Raw genomic sequence first — 15430 nt, forward strand, 5'->3', positions numbered from 1 at the left:
AAGTAGAATCTACAAATAAAGTTCTTGAAAGCATCATCACAAAGACTGTTCATCTTCATAGAAGAGATTGGGCAGAAAGGCTTCCTGAAGCCTTATGGGCCTATAGAACTACATGGAGGAACACTACAGGACATTCTCCCTATGAACTTGTTTATGGGAAGGAAGTCCTGTTCCCCATTGAGTTCCAAATCAAGACCTTCAAGACAACAGTTCAATTGGGGATGAGCTTATCAGAAGCCCAGAAGCACAGAATGGACCAGTTAAATGAACTAGATGAAATGAGACAAGATGCAATTCTAAGAACCGATCTAGTTCAGCACCAAAGAAGCAAATGGCATGATCGACATATCAAAGAAAAGAAGTTTCAAAAGGGTGATTGGACACTCTTGTTTGATTCAAAATTTAAGGACTTCAAAGGAAAATTTCAAACTCATTGGCTTGGGCCATATGAGATTGATGAAGTCTTTAATAATGGAGCAGTTAGAGTGAAGACTATTGATGAACTTCAAACTCCCTTTATTGTGAATGGCCACCGATTAAAAGTCTACCACAAGCCACTCTCAAAAGAGGAGTTTGTTAAGTTATTCCAAGGCGATTCTGAAATGAGGCTGGTGGAGAAGAATTCTTCTCCTCCATCAGCCTAATCTCTGTTTCTTTCAATTTCAATAAAAAAAAAAAAGAAAAAAAAAGAAGAAAAAGAAAAAAGAAAAAAGAAAAAATGAATAAATGTATGAGCCTGAAAACCAATCTCTGATTGGCAGTCTCATGCAGAAAACATGAGGTGAAAATCAGGGTCACCTGACACCTCATGTTTTCCAAAAAAAAAAAAAAATTCTCTCTCTTTCATTTTCATTTCATTTATTTCATCTCACCATTTCCTTCCATCTTACCATCCTCACTTCACCTCACTGTTTTCCACTCACTCATTCATTCATTCCTTCATTCCATTTCACTTCATTAATAAAGTTTTTTTAGGCAACTAAAGTATTTTATGCAGCTGGAAGACTTCATTACAGTTCCTGCAGCTAATTGACAATTCTGCAGCCGTTTAGCCTTCCTGCAGCCTTCTGCACCTGCACAAGAAACACAGTTTGTCTGAAGAAAATATTTACAGTTCAAAATCATCAAAGACAAGGAGGAAAGATCATGTGCTAGCAATAAGTTAACAAAAGGTTAGTAGCAAATCATCAGAAGCCAAATCAAATGCGGATCCGAGGTATGTTTAAAACTCTAAACCTATAGTTATTTCATTATGCGGAATTTTCTGGGTTATGTCTTGTTGGCCACTAATCGTAATGATTACCCATTTTCTTTTCCCATGCGACCACAAATCTATGAATCCTCCACGTCTACCAGCTCATAATAACCATGATTTTTGAAATCACATATGGCTGTTTCTGTCATTAAGGTCTCGTACCCTAATGACGTAACCTACCATATTACGTCTCTCAGTTCTCGTCCCGCAGCCATGTGTCAATCCACAGCCGAAATCAGAGAATATAGCCGTTCCATTCATCATTTCGAAACCCTCTGTGCTCATAACACTCCATTCCTCGCTATCATCTCCCTTATTCCGTTTCACTCACCACGATTACCTCCATAAACCATCCTCTGTTTTTCCTCTGCCGTATAGCCAGTAAACCTGTGATACAGTCGTATTACGACTGTTAGTCACCGTTTCACTGTGTCCACGCTGTTATCCTCCGCTTAACTCTAATTCAAGCCGTGAATTCTCGATGTCTGAGGCTGTTGATGCACCGTATACCCTCTGTTCCACAAAGTCTGAACAGGAACCGAGGAGTTACTGTGTAAAGTGACGGAGTTACTGTGTAAGGTCACCATCAAATTCGTGTTTTAAACAGAGCTGAGGAGTCGATGGGAAAACTTTTAAGGGCTGAACCAGAAGGTTCGAAATTCTTGGAGGCATACCCTCAGGTTGAGGAGGCATTACAAAAAGCTAATTGGCTACAGCGCATCAGGAAGTTTAAGGGCTACCACAAAGAAGTAACAAAAGCCTTTGCAAGATCATTTAAGGACAAAGACAGTCAAGCAGAAGTGGGTGATTTAACATTTACAGTCAGCGAAGGAAGCATAGCAAGGGCTACCTCTCTTCCACAAACCGGTGAACGTTGGTTCAAAAACCGGGCAGTCCAGGATCAACAATGGAAGCGAATTTTTAAAAACCCAGGTATGGACACAAGTGTTTTCACCAAAGGAATTCCAATCTCCCATGTTAAAGAAGAATGGAAAATTCTATTGTTGTTAGTGCAAAAATTTTTCACGTGTGAAGGGAGATTTGGAGTGTTGTACGTTTATCATGGTAAAATTATGCTGCAATTTCAAGGAGAACATGATATAAATCTTCCTTACTTTCTATTCCAAAGCCTTAGGAAAATGTGTTCCATGGCTCAACGAAATCCACGAAACGTAGAAGCTTACCTCTGTCACCATGGTCTTGTAAAGTTATTGATAGAAGAACAGTTAAAAGAAAAACAAGACACATGGGAGAAATTCCTTGTAAGGAATCATTTTGCAGAACCTGGAGAATCTTCTATACCTAGAAAAAGCAGAAGGAAGAGAAAAGAAAGTATCTCTGAGACTGATATCTTAGAGGAAACTGTTCAAGGACAAACTGTAGAGGAAATAGAAGTCCATCATCCTGAACCTGAGATTGAACCCACTGAAGATAGTGCTCAAGAGGTCATCTCAGAAACCCTCGCTGAACTTGCCAAGGAAGCTGCCAAAAAGAAAAGAGAAGACAAAAAGAAACAAAAACAAGACAAGGGAAAATCTATAATCCAAGAAACTGATCAGACCCCAGAGCATTCTAGTGATGAAGAAAGAGATAACCAGCCCTTAGCACAAAGGGTAGCTAAACTCCATGAGAAAACTGCCCTCTCTGAGAAAGTAAAAGTTCAAAAACCAAGGGAAAAGGCACAAAAAGAAACACAGAGTGCTGCCACTGTAAGAAGGAGTAGTAGATTGCAGAATAAAAGGAAAGCCACAAGGACACTCTTCGTTGATCTTAGCACACCTGAGAAGGGTGCTACAAAAGCAGACCTTGAGGATAGTCCATCACGTGAGGCAGCTACTCCTCCAAGAGAAGACAGTCCATTTCAGCCGGAGTTTGAAACTGAAATTGAGCATGAATATAGTCCAAGGAAGTCACCAATTGTTGACCCAATTCAACAAGAGGTGTACAACTATTTTGAAACATTGGAGCAAAACACTGCTGGCCCAAGTAATGTCATACCTCATGAGCAGCAAATAGATTTACTTAAACAAGAAATCTATGAACTTGAAGTGCTAAACCGTCACATTAAACAGAGAAATGAAGAAATGAAGCAGCAAGCTGAAATTTCCAAAGCAATCCAAGATAACACCTTTCTTCACATGAGCATGTGGCAGAAGAAACATAGCAGACTTAAGAAGAGATGTAGAAGGCTGAACAGAGCCTTAATCAATTTGAAATTCAGATGCATGTTCAAGAGGCCAAAGGTTAATGTTTCTACACAAAGGAAGAGAAGGAGATTGGATGTCCTAGCTGAGGCATCCCAGCAGATGGACTGAATTGTGTTTTCATTGCATGAGGACATGCAATACCCTCGGAGTGGGGGTATGTAGAACCTCTATTCTACACCTACTTGTCTACCATTTTCCTCAGTTCTTCCTTATCTTTCCTTCACTTTTGCCTCATTTTCACCATAAAACCTCTCAGATCATTACATTAGGTGTCAATAAGCATGATCAAGCAAGTTTTGCTAATGGATGACTATTTGTTTAGATTTTGACTTACTTGCAGGAATCCCGCAGCTATCTGATGATCCCGCAGCTATCTGAAGATCCTGCAGCCTTTTTGTTAAACGCAATGATCCACGTGTCGGTTTGCTAGATGAGCCACATGGGCACTCAGGTATCAACGTGCTCGAGGTTCCTGTCCCATTGTTCCAGCCATCCACGTCATCTTCACCCATGGTAAAAGCTGGTTAAGTTACGGTCAACTCAAGGCTGTTTAAACGGTGATTGTGAGCTGCTTGGTCACGTCATCTTAAATGGTGATTTGTCCATGTTCTACAGGTGGCAGGGGACACAATCCAACATGGGATTTATTATCCATGACGACAGAACCACTAAACTCGTCCACGCAGCCGTGATGTGTCAAGGGACCATAAATACGCATGACTGTTTATTGTTTTTCTGTTAACTAGCTGTACGAGTAGGCTATCTTAGAAACTCCTATAAATTGCTGCGTCTGCGTACGCTCAAAGAACTTTTTATTAGTTGTAATTTTCTGAACTTGTGTTGAATTTAAGAGCTTTGTGAACTCTGTTTTCTAGTGCTATTCCAGCACTCTGTTTTGTATACTTTTTGCAAATGGAGGAATAGACATAGCACCGTTTTGAAGTTTCCAGATCTCTGAGTTTTCTTGTGGCTGAATGAACAGAGGGCCCCTGCTCATCTCAGCCTTTGTAAAGTATTTTATGTGCAGTATTTCGTTATTTTCTTATTTATTTCCTTAAGCATGTATAGTTTCATTTACTTGTTTTCCTTTCTTTCAAGCTGATCAGTGTTATTTCTTTGCAGGTTTCTTTTAGCCCGGGATTTATTTTTATATGTGTGTGTTTGCTTTACAAGCTAATGGTATTTGAAGTTGACAATTCAAGTGCTGCCTTTGTCTTTATAGTTGATTTTTAATCTTATTTCTCAAAGAGCTGTTAACATACATGAATGATCTTCATCATAAACTACTATCTTTTAAGATCAGAATATCACTAATTTGCAGCTAGTTTGAGTGCTTTTTGGACTGTTCTTTCACTACTTTCTATCCGTGCTTTACACAGTACATGTGCTTTGAAGCATCGAGTTAGAAAGAGCAAACCATTACCACTAGTCTTTAAAGTAGAAGTTTTGATTTTTAAGTGCTTATTAGACTATTTTCTCACTACTTTCTAATCATACTTTGCATAGTACATATGGCTGAAGTAGAGAATTAGAAATAGCAAATCATTATCATTAGTCTTTCAAGCATATTTTTCTCACTTTTCTAATTCCACTTAAGCTACTTTCTATCCGTGCTTTACACAGTACATGTGCTTTGAAGCATCGAGTTAGAGAGAGATAATCTTTATTCTTGGGTTTTAAAAGTGACTCTCTTTTCTTTTATTAGCAGCAACTTGAACGGTGTCTAGTGCCATTGGTAGTGGTCATTTGCTTTCAAGTTTATTTCAAGTCATTTCAATTCACTTATTCTTTTCAAGCATTTCTTTTCAAGCAAGTAGTTAGAGATCACTCAACACACACTTTCACTCATTTAGGATTCACTCTACACACACACCATCACTCACTTGTTTATAAATTCTCACTCCATCTTAGGAACATAATTAACCACAACAACACCCCCAACGATAAGAAAAACTCTAAGAGGTTACTTAAGTACATATAGTACACCCTCACTTCATCAGCTTACGAGCCCCGGGTTGACAATAAATACTAGCAATTTAGATAACACTAAATTGACTAAACAATGAGAATGCTAACCATGAAAATGTAATCTATGCAAGAGAATTCTTCAAAACAAACACAAGATGATTCCAAATCAGCGAAAGAACAACATGACTATTTTCCTTCACTAATACAACTAAAGAACCAATTAAGTGTAAGTAAAGGAAATCGGGTGAAAATACCAGAGATAAAAAATAATGACACTCAAAGGTGATTAACACTCAGACGCAATTCAGCCAAAAACATGAAAGCAAAGCATGCAAAAATTATTAAGAAACCGAGAGAAATATTTGACCAAAGACCAAAGGAAATCAAATTCTAGACACCCAATAAAATCTTAAAAGGAAGATGCTTGAATGAATGTTATGAAATCGACGCTTAAAGTGTAATTCTGATTAAACTTCAGTACTGGAATAAAAATGACTTGTTTCCAACGCAACACACGAAGCACATCTCATCAAAACACTAATTACTGAGAAACCCTACCTTTCAATCCTTGAAAATAAACAAACCTTAAGAAAACTCCTTCACAATACTTAATCAAACACATAGAGACTGACTGGAGTCATAGACAAATGTAATGAAACCTTCAAAATAAAAAATTCAGACTTTAATGAGAGGAAAAGCTATTTTTTCCAAAAATTCTCAAAGTACACGCAGGAAGATAGTATAGTACAGTGCGCATGCACACTGTTAATAAAGGTAATATACATAGACTTGCGCTCTGTTTCCAAACAAAAATTGCACAGGTCGAGAAACTTAAGAAAAAAATAAAAAAGTATCCAAACAAATCACAAAATCCAAAAGATCATTAACATGTGAAGACTCTCATAAAGCTTTCAAAACAGGTTCGAGAATAAAAAACAAGGAGATGGAAGAGAACAAGTCGTTCCCCAGTATGGTCACCAATTTGTTAGGCAGATAAATTCCTCTTACTGATAAGAGAAATCTCCCTAGATCCTAAAAGGAAACTAGAAACAAACAGACAATCAAGCTAATTCCTTCCCTAAATCTATCTTTTCTTGAATCATAAGCTAACAAGGTGAGAAATGGAAATTCATACCTTATTATGACATGCTTGATGAAGATCCCTCTTTGTGCTTCAGTGCAGCTCCTCCATGCTTGAATCTAGACTTGCACACATGGAAACAACAAAGGATCAAAGGCATATGCAACATAAATGATTCAATAATTCAAACTAGTGATCAAGGAGACTAGTAACAAACATCATTCCAATGAGAAAATATAAACAACATCATTCCAACGAAAGAGTATAAATAACATAAAACATCCATTAAATTGATCAATTAATCCATTAAAAAATGAAGTGAGAATAAATGCTTGTTTGTATTAATTTCAGAAACATAAAGGAGCTACAAAACCTGTGCCTTGATGTTGTGAAGCTCCTCCCATTGATCTCAATCCTCTCCAAGAATGATAAGCTATCAAACTTGATTAATCTAGCATAAACTTACTCTCAACGACCTCCCTGAACTCCCCCACCTATGGGTTGATTAATAGGCCAAAACGAAAGTGGTTTGAGATGGTTAGTCCAAGGATGAGATCCACTAATAGAGGGATGAGGGCTCCTTGAAGAATTGGAATTAGTTCCATAAAAAATGAGGTTAGGCTCAAATATACATGAGTTCGAGGCATTATGTTGGGAATGATTCGTCCAACAATGCTTCTAGATTTCTTCTTTTATTAATTGACTTGTACAATTTCTGTTCAGACACAGAGTGCAGATCTGCGCAGTTTTGTAGTGGAAGACACTGCACATGTGCAATTTTTCTTCAACAAAACCACGTAGATGCTCAAAAACAAGGTTTTGTACTAAGAGATCTAGAAATTCCACTTTATTCAAGGTATATAAGTTGTGGACTTGCAAGGGAGTGCTTCATGACACTTGGATGGATGGTGAAAGATCCAATTTTGATGATTTTTTGTCATGGCAACAAAATGAAGTGTAACAAGCATAGATTCCAAGAAGGAAGCTACCACACTAAGTGAAATGTGGTCTCTATGCAAAACAGAGGAAACCAGACTCAAAGCCAAGGAATATGTGGGATCAAAGGAGCAAGCATTTGCTACCATGGCCAAGAGAAAGGGAAAATTTGGCAAATTTGGTCCACGAACAATAAAAAACAAAGATATGTCCAAAATCCAATGCTATGGATGCCAAGAAGATGGACACTACAATAGGAATTGTCCTGAACTTAAGAAGGACAACAACAACAAAATAAAGAGGGAAGAAGCTCACATGAATCACCAGGTGAAAGAAGAAGACAGGAAGCAAAAGAAGGAAGATCCTCTGGGTCTCTACTATGACTAAGTCAAACTCTTTACTTAAAGTCTTCTTTCAAAGTTTTGAGTAGGATATGAGCATGTAGGAATACAATAAAAATTGCATGGCTAGAAACATATTCTATAATCTAGAAGCATGAAGTACATATAGCTCTAGATGCTCATGTATAATGAGCATTTATAAATGAAAAAAAATGCATGGTTATAAATATATTCTAGAATATATGAGCATGATGGACATAACTCAAGATATTCATGTAGAAGGAGCATACCTAGAATAGGAACTCATCCACAATGAAAGAAAATTGATCATGATTAAGAATCTTAGAAGACCTCCATCATCAAAAGGAAAGAAACATTTGCAAGGCAAGGGTCTTTAAGATCCTATGATGGAATCTTAAAAAGAAGGTTCATGAACCAAAGCAGATGTCTCATTGGGAATCCAATTCATGGGATTCAAGAAAAGGATGTTATGCAAGCAAGCTAAGATGAACCAAGAAGGGCCACATCAAAGGAGAATCAAGATGAGGTATGTATGCATCAAAGTTTAGTCATGTTATCATTTGTATATTATTGAGTCATGGGAATATTTATATAACATGATCATGTAGGAAAGAATATCTTTCACCAATGACATGCTCAAAGGCATGTACTACAATGCAATGATGGTAAACAAAGAAAATACTCACATAAGGAGTATAAGATTGCTGACTAAGCAACAAGTAAAGAAGAAATGCTGACTAGTCCTAGAAGCAAGCAATGAATAAGTGCTCTCACAAGGAGCATAAGGTGGTTGACCAATCTATCAAAGAAGAAGAAAATCAAGAAAGAGACCAAGAATGTGAAGAATGCCATGATCACCAAGAATCACTATTTGACAAGATACTTTGAAGGCATCTCCCGAAAGAAGGCATGACAACTCTGAAAAAGGAAGAAAAGGATCAAAGGACCCTTGATGCCTGTGAAGGCCTTGGAGATATGAAAAGTGAAAATAATTGATTCTACTCTACGAAGATGTCACGATGAAGAAGCCATCCAGTAAAAGTACCATTTAATGTTGAAGCAATATAATAATGAAGTCATGAAGGGCTACTAGATCAAAGCACGGGAATGAACAATTATAAAGAAGCATCCATGTGAAGAGTAGTCCAAATCATAGACAAGATGACAAGAAATAACCAGATGACAAGAGAACCTGATATATCACAAGAAGGCCACTTTTCACAAAGGAAGCAATGCCATGACAAAGAAGGAATGAAAGTGATCGATGGATGGTGCCCTACCAAGAAGAAGTTCGAACAAAGAGTTCATGACATAAAATCAAGGAGATCAAGCAGCCGGAGGACCCATGAAGAAGAAGTTACTAATGAATGGACAATTCCCTACCTAAGAGGGACTTATAGAAAGTTCCCAATTACAAAGGAACTTGGACAAGGACCTTGTCAGAGGATACTTGGGCATGTCTTCCCTAATTGAGAGGAAGTGATAGACACAAAATTCTTGTCTTCACTTAGGAAGAAAGAATGAGAGGATTGGGTAATCATCTGGCATATTATACTCTTTGAGGATGTGTAGGGAATCCAAGACAAGAGTAAGCAAGAGGATCGATATTCTTTGAGGACTGGGAACCCAAGATAAGAATAGTCCTATAAGGTCATACTCAGTGAACACTTGGGTGGGTATGTACCTTGTCATTGGTCTAGCCAACATTGTGCTCTAATCTATTGAGAGATAGAGCTGCCAGCCAAGCCCTTGTTGTGGATACAATGTTGGTTATTATGATGCTATAACATATGGATTTCCAATCCGGTTTCTCTTATGTGAATTCTTCAAGATTGATAATAGCCAAACACCTTGTAATGTTGTATGAATACCTCCCTAGTTAAGAGGGAGTGTTGAAGGAAATGTAACTAGGTTCGGTATTCATAAATGTACTTTTGATATTTGTAATTATTCAAGAAAATAAATATTATTTTTATAATATATGTCAATGAGTTTCTTGCTCATTGAAGTAGGTCTAGCACATGTTAAAGTGCTATAGGTGAGTCAAAGAGTCAAAAGAATTATGTTGAAGACCTTAAGGGTATGTTACATTATGTATATTTATGTATAAGACTCAAAGAAGACACCTCCAAGAAAATTCAAGTCTCCTCCTAGCAAAGACACTGTCAAAAGAAGAAATGGCACCATTAAAAGTACCCATCGAAGCAAAGGAAGTCAAGTCGGCCCACTATCCTCAATTCATCCTCAAGGAGGGACAATCCTCTAAATATAGAGACTGTCCACTCCTCCAAATACAACACACTCATATCTTAAATCAACGAGAAAGATAAGTCGAGAAAGGAGTGAAAAAGCCAAGTATAAGGAGCCTCTAGTGCAGCAAAGAAGGATCAGACAAGACCGAAGTTTAAGGGGTTGTTCTTAGTGTGAATTACAGTCACATGTTCGAGAAATGGAAGGGTAATCTGCAGTCATTATAACAGCCACATCACAGTTACATATCTCTCTTGTTAGGGCTAGAAACTTAGGCCTATAAGGCCTCCTACTCAAGCAAAGAAGAGACTCTCACAAGTGAAGGAGAAAGGAATCAAAACATAAGGGAAACCTCCCACACGTGCGAAAAACTAGGCCTGTAGTGTTGTCACATCAAGTCTGCAAATTCACATCAAGAAGGAGCTCGGTTGGGTAAGAGAAGGAAGGAATTATCTTATGTGAGAGATTTCACTAAGAATCAAGGGTAAGCATCTCTTCTAGAACAAAGTATAACAAGGTCTATCACCAATTTCCGAAAGAAGTAGGAGGATGAAGTGCTGGGAAACAAAGTGCAGGTAGAAGGAAGGACTTGACTTGTGCTTGGAGGATATTCTTGTCAAGGGTATAAGGTTTTTCATTGATGATTAAGAAGGTTCAATAAGTGAAACTTACTAAAGGGTTTTCCTCTCAAGAGAAGACAAGTTTTGGCCCTGGCAGAGAGCCAACATCTTGTGTTCTTGTTCTTATGTTTTTGGTAGCAGTTTAATGAAGTACACACACATGTATTAATAAGAATAAGAAGACTAAGCTAAAAATAAAAGTAAAAATAATCCACAAATTACTATCAAGTCAATAAGAATCACACTACACCTAATTTCCCTAGATTCTTGAACAACTGCAACTCATGCCATCTCGAGAAGTGCCAATGTGTTAACCTTTACTTAGTACTGAATTGTCAAATTTTAATACTAGAACTTGTTGTTCAGGCACATAAATACATTAGTAAATCATCATCGGAAAACCATGAAAAAAACTCATTTAATCATTAAAAATACAAGAAATCGTTAATAATTAACCACAAGGTAAAATGAATGCATTTGGTGAAAATTGGCAATATAATAGTTATAGAATATGTTATAAAGGTATGAATATGGCTTGTAAATGGAAGGTTTGGATAGCTAATACGATAACATATCTAAGGCCCAACATCCTCCCATGCCTAAGACTTTGCATGCCCTCATGCAAACAAAATATGGACTAGGAAAAGATGATATATGATATAAGGTGACAATGAAAATAATGGCTAAATAAATGTGGACTTGGAAACTTGTAAGACCATTACTTATTTTTTGGTTCTTTTCTCAAATAAGAAACAATGAATTCATCCTCTTATTGAGAGCATCCAGATGATTATTTTGTCAATGTTTTATGATGTAAAAGGAGAAGACACTATAGATATTCATGTACCACAATCCTTTTATTTTCGTTCTTATAGTCTTGCTAGAGTATGCATTGATGGATTTGAAAATGGGGGTTTAGTGGTGATTTAAGAGAGGTGAATATTTATGGAATAGGAAGTGATTAATCATCAAGATTCCTTAAATTCTAATGAGTTAAAGAGTCTTGACATATTTTACCTCAAATATACCTTTTGAATTTTTATTTGTACCACAAGCTACAAAGGAAGTTATATGAAGCTGAAGATGAGGTAGAATAAGACTAAGTCTGTAATGATATAGAAGAGTTGGAGTTGATGAGTTCCAATATGATCTGTTAAAGTAAACTAAAGAGAATGAGCTAAAGATGCTGAAAAGATCACAACAACCATGCCCCCATGCATGAGGTTTTGCATGTCCTCATGCAAACAAGGTGAGGTATTGAAGAAGTGAGAAGGGCTGCTAAGATGGATCTAATACAAAAGAACATGGAAAACAAAACAATGGAATTAATGAGATGAATATAGAACAAAAATAAGTCATCTAAAATTTATTAAAATGATGATAAACTAACACCAAGCATAAAAGATATTCCAAATCACTCATTACATATGATTTCATCAATCTTTAACAATTTTATGCTCAAGAAAAAAAAAACCTTTTATAAATTTAAGGAGCTCTCCTTCTTTGTAGGTGGGAGGCTCTTTTTAATGATCACAATTTTTTTTGAACCAATGGAAAATTAGTCATTACTAACCAAATCCCAAGTCCTTATAGTTATTCAAGTATTACAGATAAGCTTTGCAGTTCAGTTTTATTAATTCTCTGTGATCATAGGTGCCACTTTTAAGACAATTAGATCTTATATATAGTATGAAGAACCAATGATAGAGGACTCAAGGTTACCTTAAGACCATTGTTTAGCAACAAATTTATGGATTTCATTTTTCCTTTGACTTTATCCACACATGCTTCCTTTTGATTGTAACATTATAGAGTAACTTTCATATGTGCAAAAGCCTTGGTTTGGTTAACACTTCTTTAGGAAGAATGCCCCATTGCATGTGAGCATCCATAGCCCCGATGGGTTTGCCTAGTGGTATCACAGGCCAGTACTCGTTGCCAGCATGCTTCCATACCCTCGATGAGTTAACCTATTAAATCTATTTTACACTAAAGGCTTTAGTCCCATGTTTCCTACCATTTTAGTTTTATATTATGGATATTGCTTTTGCAATTGGTAGATGGCGAAGCGGCTTCAGAGATCCCCTTAAAGGCATATGATGGCACCTTTCAGAGTGACTTAGATTACATGTATAATTTATTACACGCATAAGGTACTTATAGTTACTCAAAGGACATAACACGAATGAGGCATTTTTAATGTGAGATGGATGAGGTTGCCAAAGAATAACCAAAAGACACTTAAAGTCCTACTAATCATATTTTTCATATATGCTTTCACTTTTAAAGTAGTGTTCCACTATGAGTAGTGTACCTAGGGGGGATAATATGGGGTACAAAGGGAGATACCCAAGGGAATAATGTAATAATGGGATGGGCCATAGTAATAAATAAGGTGGTTAACCCATATCATGTAAGGGACCACAAGCAGTTAGTAATAATGTAATGGGCCCATCGTATTAGATCGCTGGTATTGAGGGAACCATGGTAATGACCCATGGTATTGTATGTATGAGGCCTATATAGAGGCTAGAGACTCCCCATTGAGGGATGTCAAGGAATATTGTATGAACAGGAATATGACTTGTGGAGTGTTCTCCTTCCTTAAGGAGTGAATGTATGGCGTTGCCCTACCTTAAGGGTTTGATCAATAAAGAAGCATTTCTATCTATTCAAATCTTGTTATTTTTGGGTTCATTTGCATTGTCTTATATTTTCATATCAGATCTATAACAGATGCCCGAAGATTATGATTTGGTGTTATGGTTATAGTATTCAAGTTGGTTTTTTTCATTGGTATGATTGTATGGACCTCTTAACTTTTTTATAATCCCCTTAGTATGTTTTTGTAAATATATTTTGAGAAACTATTTTGTATTGATAATAAAAAATCTATATGAATAAGAGAAATGAAATTACAAAAAAAATGAAAAGGTATATAAGTTATGAATAGTTTGGAATTATCATTTGATTCAAATTCTATGGAAACCACTGTTTATTCAATCATATTCGTGAAATAGTGGTATTAATGATAAAGCATGAATGCATATTTTTTACTAACTTAAGGAAAAATAAAGATATCATCAAATACTCCCCTAAGTGTTCCATTCCGTTGACAAATATGTCTTTTCCACTTTTGAAAACATTCTTCCAATATTTAAGCATCCCAAATGAACAATATCCTTGAATCATGCTTTGTCTTGAAAAATAACAAATTGGTACCAAAATTCTGGGTACTGATTAGCTGAAATAAGGTACCAGACAATTGGTATGCAATACAAGACGATGTTGCAATGCAATCATTTCCAACTTCACATAAGATTCAAAACATAATTTTCATTGCTTACTTTATTGAAAAGAAAAACTATAAACAAATCTAACTATCAAAAACAAATAATAAGTGGGAAAGCAAAGTAATAGTTGAACCATGCTGCACTTGGAAATAAGACTGAGTGGAAATATTTATTAAAACAATATGTAGCTGAAAGAGACCCCAATAGAAATATGCAATAGGAGCATAAATCTCCCATTTTCAACTAGTTTTTTTTCTTTAACTGTTAGCATTCCCACTTATACAAAAAAATGAGAAAGACGATGCAATATATTTTTAGAACTAAACTAACTATTATATGCAAAATTTATTTATTTATCATACTACTCTACCTGAGAAAAAAACATTCTTCTCCTCAAGTATATGAGTATTTCCAATGTAACCATGTGTGTAATACGTATAAAAATGCATTCATACTCAAGTTTAGAAAATAATCTTTAATGCATACCTAAGTATGAGGAACCAATTTTTTTAATGATGATGTCAAGAAGGAAGAATGAATGAGTGGTATGGACTTATAATTTCTTGAAACCAACTTTCAACAAAATCAAAATTCTCTTGGTTTACCTCTTTATTTGGCTCATTTAGCATATCCCCCTTTACCTTGCCATGTAGATATTCTAGCATTAGATGATTATCCTCTTGTGTGCTCAGAGGATCTATAGATAGGCATGTCAAAAAGTCTTCAATCTCATGTTCTAATGGTTTCTCTCCATTGTATGTGGTTCATGATTCTTTAGTTTCTTTGACAAGATTGAAAGGGTGAAATTCTTCCTGTGGATGTGGTTCACAGATTTTTTTTCTTCTATCACTTCTAGAGAGGCAGGTAAGTTCTTGATTGCATATTTGTTATTCTTGAGAAGCAGAAATCCCAGCTACTTCTATCATTTGAGAGAGTTCTCCCAAAATCTTGATCATCCTTGAGTACTGCTTTGTTGGTTCCTAATCCCTTTCCTGCACATGGATTAGTGTATGGAATTATTAAAGTACCAAAATTTTTAAAAATCCTAAAGAAATGAAAAGGAACCACACTTAAAAGAAATGGAAGAAAACAAATCAAATACTCAAAGCGGCACCATGCTACTAAGACCCTGCTATCAACAAGTTATTTGTTCACACAAGTAAGGCTTCTCTTCTTTTCATGAATTAATCTAAAGGAAAATACACTTGGAAGAAAAAAGGGAAACAACAAGCCTTTGGAGCAACCCCACCAAAGTAGATGCGTAGGTCCTTACCTCTCATATTACTGTTTTATCTCTGCCCCCAAGTTGTCCCTGTAACTAAATCATGCAATTTTTTTTGTAAAAGAAACTATGCTCTAATATCTTTAACACCTCCCCCACAACAACACCACAAATGTTGGTGGAATTATATGTATTCTAATTCCACCATTTAATGATCGAATCTGGGATCATAATAA

This window comes from Pinus tabuliformis, chromosome 3_1 (assembly GCF_031772625.1).
Source record: "Pinus tabuliformis cultivar Carrire ecotype Pingquan chromosome 3_1, CPIR1, whole genome shotgun sequence".
NCBI lineage: Eukaryota > Viridiplantae > Streptophyta > Pinopsida > Pinales > Pinaceae > Pinus > Pinus tabuliformis.